This window comes from Oryx dammah, unplaced genomic scaffold (assembly GCF_014754425.2).
Source record: "Oryx dammah isolate SB20612 unplaced genomic scaffold, SCBI_Odam_1.1 HiC_scaffold_10, whole genome shotgun sequence".
NCBI lineage: Eukaryota > Metazoa > Chordata > Mammalia > Artiodactyla > Bovidae > Oryx > Oryx dammah.
The window spans coordinates 19,950,030-19,960,647 of NW_024070194.1; the positions used below are offsets into that span (position 1 = coordinate 19,950,030).

Genomic DNA, 10,618 nt, shown 5'->3' on the forward strand with positions numbered 1-10,618 from the left:
GTATTTTTGGTTTTCATTTTTAGTGGTATATACAGTAATCTTTTATAATAAAAGTTTTTAGGTTTATAAAATACGAGTTGACTTAAAGTAAAACACTAAGTAAATTAGTCGTGGTGATACACACACACAGCAAATGTGAAAATAGCTCCCAAATGCCTGAGTCTGGGAAATGTTCGATTTGGAAATCATCTGATTCTTTCTGACCATGAAACACTGCAGAGTTTTCATGTGCCTGGAGAATCCACTCAGGGCTGTAAATAGAATGTTGATGGCGCTGTGCGGAAGCCCTTCTGTGTCCATCGACCAGTGCGGTGCTGCCGCGAGGAGCTCACAGAGCCGGAGGGAGCAGCTCACCGAACCCTGAGACCCAGCCAGTGGGTCAGCACACGCTCAGCACCCGCTCAGCACCCCAGAAGAAGACCCCACTCTCCGCCCCCTAACAGTGGTGATTTTGCAAAAATGGAAGTTCTGTTCGTTTATCTATTGAGAGCTGGGGAGCCCACGTCCTGATATTTCTCATCCTGGCTATTTCCTTTATAGAAAATAAGTCCTTTTTTTTTCTGGCCTTGCTGAAGGCAACAAAAGAAAGGGTTTCCCTGGGTGGCCACCTGCCGGTACGGGTGGGTGCCCAGGGTTCCCTCAGTGGCCTGGGCGCCCCTTGCCCATGGTCAGCTTCCTGCTGATGAATATGCTGTTTGTATTGTTTTAGGAAAACAGAGTGTTTTATAAATAAAACAAATGCACGTTTGTGTCACACACACAGACAAATTAGTAAATTATTGCTGGTAGTTTATTTCATAGGGTAATTTTTTTCCTGAAAAATACATCTCACTTTCCCTAATTTAAAAAATGAGAAGATTGGAACCAAATTCTGACACTGATTTTGCAAGCTACCTTTAAAAATGCCTCCCTGTGAAGTCTACGTGAACATGACTATCCCCCACACCCCACCTCCCCTACTCTCATGGAGCTATGTCCTGCTGCTATTTCAATACGCGCACCCTGAATTTTAGCTTGTTATCTTCCTGTCTATCTCCCCTTTGACCTGTGAACTCTTTGAAGTCTGGGAGTATGTCTGAATTTTCTGGGGCCAAACGGGGCTTAATTCAAGCTTTAGGTACAATCAGTCTTTAATGAATAACCAATGAACTTGGGCTTGGAATTTGATGGGCAGGGCAACAGGACAGCCCTGGCTGGTGGCCAGCATCAGGGTGTCCAACATGTGTGTCTACAGGGGTCCTGAAGTTGACAAGGTAGTTTTTGCAACATCCAAAATGGTAGGTGGAAGGCAGACTTAAGTCCTAGAAAGATTAGTGTCTCAAATATCTATCACTATTTCACAAGCCACTGCACACCTCTGTGGCTTAAAACAATTTACTGTTTCTTTTGATTTCAAAAGATGGCCAGACACACCTGGGCAATTCTTCCACGGCATGTTTGCTGGGGTCACTCATGAATTCTGCTGGGGCTGGAACATTCAAGATGGCAGCTGCAGTGGCTGGGCCTCACTCTTCAGGAGGTTAGTAGGACTTCTTTCTCAGTGGCTCAGTGCTCCAAGAGAACAGAAGTTGTCAGGTCCCTTAAGGGCTAGGCCGGAAATTGACACAGCAGGAGGTCAAAGCCAAGTTACAAGGCCAGCCCGGATTCCAGGAAGGAGGCACAGCACTGCCTCTTTACAGGAAGAACAGCGCCCATGTCCAAGGCTGGGAGGCATTGTTGGCGGCTGTCTTTCGTCTCATTTTTGGAAAGAAATTCTGGACCTCTTCTTCCGGGTGCCAGAGTTTATAGTCACTTTATCTAGATCTTAGGTAGGAGACTGATGGGAGAGGATGGATGATCTGTGATGCCTGGGAGAGGACCAATGTTTGTAGGGAAAAAATCTAGAGTGGTCAAGAACTGCCAAGGCCATTAAAAGGTGTGTGTGTGTGTGTGTGTGTGTGCACGTAGTTGAAGGGAATATAGAGGCATGGCAACAGTAGGAGGGTCAAGGCTGAGGTTCAGGACCTGGATGGTAGAGGGGGTTCTCCTTACATGTGTCAGAGGTGAGCTGGTGTCTGTCATGTCAAAATCAACATCCACAATCTGATTTTAGTTGGGGGAGGGGAGAAGCAGCATTTGGGGACTTTGGTCCCCCCATTCTGACCTGTCACAGGACTCACCCTTCCCAAGGATGGCTCTGGTCCACTAACCATCCCTAGCCCCCCACCCCACCCCAACATCATTTCTGAGCCCAACTCCCCCATGATGTAAGGACAAGATACTTCCTAAAGTTTCAGTTGACCTCAGTCATAGAATAAAGATATCTGTCCCATCTCTCCTGCTAATAAATATTTGACCAGCGGTTTGTTAATTTTTCTTACTCTCTGCGACAGAGATTAATTGTTATTTTACATTACACTCAACTTCTATTAGTTTAGGATTTACTTCCTTAGTGATAGTGCTGGCATTGAGCTTGAATAAAACACTTTAACCTAGACAAGCTCATTAAATTTTTGAAGGTGAGTGGACAGAAGGGAGGGAGAATCCGGCCTGGTTTTGCAGTTTTGAGGGTATCAATTTAAATACACCTGGGAAGGAACGTAAATCCTTAGAGCTTTCATCACACGAAAAAAATCTTTTGTTTATCTTTTCCATTAAAAAATCTACATGAGATAATTAATGTGAACTAAACTTGTTGTGGCAATCATTTCACAATATATGTTAATTAAATCATTATGCTTTACACCTTAAAATTATACAGTGCCTTACATGAATTATGTCTCAGAAAACTGGGAAAAAAATTTTTGAAATACATAATGATTCAAGAAATTTGATGGTAAAAATAACACTTAAAATACTAGAGCATCTATAGTCAATATGATAAGATATGAATGAAAGTGTCATTTGCATAAAAATAATTGATTTTGATGGAAATAACTTCAGTAAATTAAAAGCAAAAGTGGATAAACTAGATTTTTCTTCACTCTGCTATCTTAAAAAAATTGACCAAGGAATTAAAAAGTCTTACTATTACCTCTGAAAAATAAGTTCTCAACAAATATTTTTACTCTTTCATATAATTCTGATTTCAAGGATTTAATAGGCAGAGATTCAGACTATTTTTGCAGTTAAAAAAATAGCTGAACCAAAGTCTCAGGTTAAATGACTGAGACGAAATAGCAAGGTCAAAATAGAAGAGCAAAAGGAAAAAATAGAGTAAAAGTTGCAAGACTAAATTTTCCTTTGTTCATTTCTTTGCATGTGTACTTTTTCAATAAAAATACTTTTTACTGATATAAAAAAAAGGAAATAAATCCATCTAGGGAGTGTCAAGTAGGGTAGAGGCCAGGGCGTACTAGATGGTGAAGAATGGAAGCCACTTTGGAGGACAATCCTGCTCGGTCCTATTAGCCTCAGGCCACCAGAACTAGCTCTTTCTCAGAGGTACCCCACTTCCAAGGTGGCTTCTGACATCCTCAAAGTGTTCACAGGCTTGGTCCTAAACAGCTCATCCTGCCCCAAATAGGACTCCATTGCCCATTCTGTTTGTCATCCTACTTTCTGCCCATTGAATCATATTTTTCAGGGTCTGATGTTACTCTTTGGACCTGATACTACACCCTGCTGAGAGCTGTGAAGTTTCCTCACCTATAAACAGGAGATGTAATGGCAATGATCCCATTCACCATCAGAGTCACTGTATCTATTACGCTCTCCCTGACCCAAGGGCCAGATCCTGCTTTTAAGACTTCCCTCATTGCCTGGGGCACACTTCCTTTGTGGCTCTATATTGAGAACCCCTTGAGCACAGAAGACAACTGCTCCCACCCACTTCTTTCAGATTCCAGACCCTACCCCTACTAGCTTCTATTCCTCTCTCTTTCTCCTTCTGCATGCAATGTAGTACAAACCCCACATACTCATCCCACCAAATGTTGAGAAGTCTAATGAATTTCTACGAAAGTGAAGTGAAAAGTATCAGTCATTCAGTCATGTCCGACTCTTTGAGACCCCATGGACTGTAGCCCGCCAGGTTCCTCAGTCCATGGGATTCTCCAGGCAACCCACCAATACCCAATGGTGGGTTACCATTTCCTTCTCCAGGGGATCTTCCCAACCCAGGGATTGAACCTGGGTCTCCAGCATTGCAGGCGGATTCTTTGCCATCTGAGCCACCAGGGAGAAGGCCAGTGGATTTCTAAAGGCAGGTCCTAAGCCAAGGGGAAAATATGGGAACTGGTCTTTTCATTTTAAAGATCAAAAACTAAGCACAACATCAGCTTTTAACTGTGCTAGAAAAAGTGCTCGTGTTGAATACAAGTCACCAGTGCAGACTCCCTTCACAGTTATGACCATTTTCTCTATGTCTCTTTATGTCATTTCTTTCAGGAATTTCAACTGGACTTATCCCAGTCAACCAGAAAAGTTGTGATCATGTTTTATCTCAGAAGGAAAGGGTGCAGGAGTCTTGATTCCTGACCCTCCATGTAGCTTCTGGCTCACATGCAAGCTTGCCCAATTCATCCTCAGCTTCAGCTCTGAAAATCAAGGGTCTGCTTGGAGGGGCATGTTGATGAAGCCACGGAACATACCCTGTGACACATTTCCCAGGAGCAATAGATATCAATTCACCATATTACTGCACATTTCAGAAGAAATTTCTGGAAAAGGTCAAGAAAATCTGCTGCATCTGGATAGGGAAATGGCTAAACCATTTGTGTTCCAGAACACCCAACATCCTAATTTACAAGGACAGTGAGGAGATCAAACCAGTCAAATCTAAAGGAAATCAACCCTGAATATTCATTGGAAGGACTGATGCTGAAACTGAAGCTCCAATACTTTGACCACCTGGTGTGAAGAGGAAAAGATTCTGATGCTGGGAAAGATTGAAGGCAAGAGGAGAAGGGGCCACAAGAGGATGAGGTGGTTGGACGACGTCACTGACTCAATGGACATGAGTTTGAGCAAACTCTGGGAGACAGTGAAGGACAGGGAAGCCTGGTGTGCTGCAGTTTATGGGGTCACAAAGTTTTGGACATGACTTAGCAAATGAGCAACAGCAACTTGGAGAGCTATGGGCGAGAAATGCAGGACAGCGCTCCCAGGGACGGAACTAGAGCCTATAAAGCACAGGAACCCTTTCCCTCTCTTAGGGTTCAATCTCTCTCCCCAGCTTCTTCTGCTTCTTTTCCCACCTTAAGTCTGCATGCCACCTAACTTTGTTTGGGTTCCCTCAGAAGCAGACCTGGAGACACAGATTCAAATGCAAGTAGTTTATTTAGGAGTTGATCCCTGAAAATACTGATCAGTGAGAGGGACAGGCCAAGGAAAGAAATGGTGCCAGTTACCACTGATCCTTCCAAAGAGCTCCAGAGACAGTGTAGAACATGGGTCAGAGTTATCCCAGGACAGGGGCTTCCTAGATGGCGCTAGTGGTAAAAAATCTGTCGGCCAACACAAGAGATGCAAGATACATGGGTTCGATCTCTGGGTCAGGAAGATGCCCTGGAGAAGGAAATGTCAACCCACTCCAGCATTCTTGCCTGGAAAATTCTATGGACGGAGGAGCCTGGCAGGCTACAGTCTATGGGGTTGCAAAGGGTTGGACGCAACTGAGCTTATACACATACACACACACACAGAGTTATCCCACCCAATAGGTTAGAGAGCTGGGATACTCATTCCCCCTCCCTGTGACTTCCATCAGTCTTTGGTGGAGGGAGGGCTGCTCCCCGGGTATTAACCCTCTGTGCTGTTTAGTCGCAAAGTTGTGTCCGACTCTTTTGTGACCCCAAGGACTGTAGCCCACCAGGCTCTGTCCATGGGATTTTCCAGGCAAGAATACTAGAGTGGGTTGCCATTTCCTACTCCAGGGGATCTTACCAACCCAGAGAGTGAATCCACATCTCTTGTGTATCCTGCAATGCAGGCAGATTCTTTAACGCTGTGCCACCACTAACACTAACACTCGAGCTTTCCTTGTGTGCAGGTGACTGTGCCCCCAGCAGAAAGTGGAAGATAAAAGTTCTCAAGTGGAAGGTGGCAGGTCCCAGATGTTTTTAGTAAACAGTGTTCAGAATGCCCAGCAGAGGGCCTCACAGTTACGGGTGGTGCACTGGCCATGGCTGCCTCCTTACCCCCGCCCAGATCCTGTGTGAGTTTTCATCACTAGTTCTTGCCCTTTGCTTTTTTTTTTTTTTTTTTGGCCACAGCACACAGGATCTTCCCTGATGAAGGATCAAACCTGTGTTCCCTGAAGTGGAAGCAGAAGTCTTAACCACTGGGCTGCCAGGAAAGTCTGTTCTTGCCCCTTTGTTATGGGCTTAATGATGTCTTCCCACAATTGGTATGTTGCAGCCAGTACCTCCAAAAGACACTATTTGAAGAAATGGTCTTTAAAGAGGTGATTAAGTTAAAATGAGGCTTTTAGGGTGAGCCCTAATCCAATCTGATTGTCATCCTTACTAGAAGAGGAAATTGGACACGCAGAGAGACTCCAGGGTTGCTCACACACAGAGAAAAGACCATGTGAGGAAGCAGTGAGGAGGCAACCATCTGCAAACCAAGGAGCTAAAACTTCAGGAGGAACCAACCCTGCTAGCACCTTGATCTTAGACTTTTAGCCGCCAGAATCTTGAGAAGTACATTTCTGTTGGTTGAACTACCTGGTCTGCGGTACTTTGTTATGGCAGCTGTAGTAAAGTAATACACCCTTCCAAGGATCTGTTTCTCCATCCCCAGTTGGCCCAGCCAAGTTGCCTCTGGTTGACCCAGCTCATCTTTTTGAGCCAGGCCATGTCCAGGGCATCACCAGCTTGATGGACATGAGTTGGAGCAAGCTCTGGGAATTGGTGAAGGGCAGGGAAGCTTGGTGTGCTGCAGTCCATGGGGTAGCAGAGAGTCAGACATGACTGAGCTACTGAACTGTCTGATGGGTCAGAAATGACTGAACCATCCCTGGGTCAGGTGTCCATCTGAGTGCATCTAGCCATTAGGGGGAGCAAGATTGCACGGCAAGGACTGTGAATGAGAAAGGGAACATCATTGGAGAAGGCACCAAATGTGCCTTGGCCTTCTGGAATGGCGCTAGGCTGATGTGGCCAGTCAGCCACATACTTGATTTAATCTGGGTCATCTTCAAACTACTGTGTCTTTGTCCTAGAAACAGATCATTGGGGAAAATAAATCAACACAAGGCTGAGCATCTAGACACTGCCTTGGACAACCCAAACCTCAGATCACAGGTTGGCTAGTTTCCTGGCATGGAGATTGTGACTGTGAAAGCCTGCAGCCCTGTCCACCGGGGCCGAATCAGAAGCTAAGAGGCGCAGCTCGCCTTGTCTGGAAACCAGCAGGATGCGAGGCTGACAGTTAATTAGATTAATTAGGAAACCATGCCTTAAAATGTAATGTTGTTTTCATGAGCTCTTAAAGCTGATCAAAATGTTTGCTGAGCTTTATGGCTGGTAATTAACAACCTTGTAAAAATACACAAGGAAACAAGGAGATGTCAGGGAGCTAATGAATGTGACAGCTGCCAGACACACAGACCAAGCATGGTTCCAGCCTTAACATCAGCTGGCTTTGAATCCCAATGCTGCTTCAGTTTGCTGTGGCCTCAGACAAGTTCCTCACCCTCTCTGGTCTTCTACAGTCATCTGCCTAGATGATGACCTCTAAGCCCTGGACCAGCTGCATTTCTCAGATGCTCCCTTTCTGCTCCCTCTCAAAAGCTCCATTCTCTTGCAGCTCTACTGCTCTGAGGGCTATTCAACCCTCAAGAATTCTTAGGTCAAGGCCTAACTCTTCCACCATAGGGAGACCCCTAGCATACCCCTCCTTGGAAGTGGACGTACAAAGCTTTGATGGCTAAAGATCCACTCAGCCTTCTTTGGCAACAAGTTTTTCCTTTAGGAGAGCTCTCCCTCCTGGTTCTCAGTCCCTGTGCTGTAGTCAGAATTGATTGCTTGGCGCTACGATGGGCTTGTGTCTCAGCTATAGTAATCAGAGCATCTTAGTCCCCTGACCACAGTGATTTGTTCAGGGATGGTCACCTGACACCATTAGAGCCAATGAGACACAACAGAGAGAGAGACTCTCCCTTCAATTCCTTAGGCCCAGGATTGCAGGCAGCCCTTTTGGCAGCATGCTCAGTGTGCATGCTCCAGCATGGAGCAAGGCTGAGCCAATGATGGAGAGAGACCAAGCGTGAGTACCAGTTGTTTGGGCCCCTGAGTTCAGTGTCATCTTAAATTTATCCTTGGAGATTTCAATCACATGAACCAAAAAGTTTCCTTTATTAGTTTAAGCCATTTTGAGGTGAGTTTTCTTGTCATTTGCAAACAAGACTACTACTTGACCTTCCTCTGTTTAAAGCTTGGGGAGATGAGAAGGAATCAGTGCAAGAAGACTGAGCAGTGGCCAGTGATATAGGAGAAAAACCAAGAAAATAAAATGTCCTGGAAGCCAAATGAGGAAGGGATTTTAAGGAGATGAGAGCGGTCGTCTATGTGCAGTCACATGTGGTGTTTGTGAATACAGGGGTGTGAAAAAGAGAGGGAGAGAAACAAAATCATAAAGGCAGAGAAAAAAGAGAAATCATTTTATAGTGGAGGTACATGCTAGAATTAGTATATGCTGTTTCCTGTGCATAAAAAAGTCATTTGTCCTCTTTTTCCCTTTGAGAATTTTTGTTTATCTTCTCAAAGCCCACCTCAAGGGCATCTCCTCTTTCCCAAGTCCCGAGGCAGAGTTAGTCACTCCTTTCCCAATGCCCCCTTGGCGTGTTGACCTGTGAAGTTTCTCTATACACATTTCACTCTGAGCCCCTTCATAATTGGACTGGAATGGATACATAAGGTTGCCACTTGTTTATGGGCTAAACTGCCAGAAGGAAAAGAAGAAAATACCTTCAATTGCTGTTGACAAGATTCATTGTTTACCCAATGCCTTCTTTGTAAGAACTCACATTAAGAATTCCCAAGCAAAAAAGATGGGGTGTCTTAAACAACCAGTAGATTTCCTCCTGGAAGATAATGAGAATTACTGAGTATATTGAGTCTCTTTTTTGTTTTCACCTCCAAGGCTCTCAAAGCTAATCAAATGCTTTTGTCACCGTCACCAGTGACCTCCATGTTACTAAATCAAGTGATCAGTCCTCAGTTCTCACCTTATTTATCCCATTAGCATCACTGCACATCGATGACCACTCTCTTCTCCTTAACATCCTTTCCTCATTTGGCTTCCAGGACATTTTCTTTTCTTGATTTTTCTCCTATATCACTGGCCACTGCTCAGTCTTCTTGCACTGACTCCTTCTCATCTCCTCAACCTTTAAACAGAGGAAGGTTATAGGGTCTGCTCCCTCGTCATGTTTGTCTCTATCACATTACCTCCAAAGGCAGTCTCATATCACCTCACGACTTTAAATACCATCTCTCTGATGATGATGCCCCAGTTTTTGTCTGTATCCCAGACAGATTTATATCTGTAGCCTCCCTGATCTTGGGCTCATATGTCCAACGCCAATTTCATCTCTCTCTCTTTCTCGACTGCACGGTGCAGCATGTGGGATCTTCCCCGACCCCATCAAACCCATGCTCCCTGCACTTGCAGGAAGATTCTTAACTACTGAACTACCAGCGAAGTCCCCCCACGTCTCTTTTTAGACATCCATATTAGTCAGCTCAGCCTGCCATAACAAGATGCTACAGAGTGCGTGGCTAAAACAACAGACATTTATTTTCTTACAGATCTGGGGGCTGAAAGTCCAAGATCAAGGTGCCTGCAGGGTTGGTTTCTGGTGAGGCCTCTCTTCCTGGTTGTTGATAGTCACTCACTATGTCCCCACATGGCCTTTCAACTGTGTGTACCTAGAGAGAGAGATCTCTGGGTGTTTCTTCCTATAACAACAGCAAACTATCAGATTAAGGTCCCATCTTTTCTGTCTCATTTAACCTTAATTGCCTCCTTAGCAATCCTAACTCCAGTACTGTCACATTGGGGGTTAAGGCCTCAACATATGGATTTTAAGGGGACACAATTCAATCCATAACATTATATCCAACAGGCTTCTCAAACTAAACACATTTGAGATTTAATCTGTTCTCCCCAAGCCTGCTCCACCCACAATCTTTCTTGTCTCAGGAAATGAAAACTCATACCTTTTAGTTGCTCAAGACAAAAACCTTGGGGACATCCTTGATTCTTTTTCTTTTTTCATATCCCCCTCCAATCCATAAGCAAATCCTACCATCTCCACCTTTAAAATATATCCTGGGGAACTTCCTGGTGGCCCAGTGGTTGGGACTCAGCACTTCTACTGCTGAAGGCCCAGGTTCAATCCCTGGTCAGGGAACTAGGATCCCAAAAGCTGTGCAATGCAGCCCCCAAAAGATGAAAGAATAATAATAACGTGAAATATATCCTGTACCCAATCACTTCTCACCTCCTCTCTGCTTCTACTCTATCCCAAACTGTCATCATCTCTTGCCTGGATTATGACAATGGTCTTCTGAATGGTTTTCCTGCTTCTGCCCTATCACCTTCCAGTCTATTTCAGTCACAACCTCCAAAGATATTTCTTTCAAGCCATAGGTCCTATCACGCCTTCCTCTGCCCCCTGCAATGGCACCAT

The 10,618-nt window shown here is 44.7% G+C and overlaps 1 non-coding gene across 1 annotated transcript; it reads left to right on the forward strand.

The window, feature by feature from the left end:
- The first annotated feature begins 10,266 nt into the window (after window positions 1-10,266).
- TRNAR-UCU lies at window positions 10,267-10,339 on the forward strand. The gene has a single exon. It is a non-coding gene; the product is annotated as a tRNA-Arg (tRNA).
- Window positions 10,340-10,618: the final 279 nt, after the last annotated feature.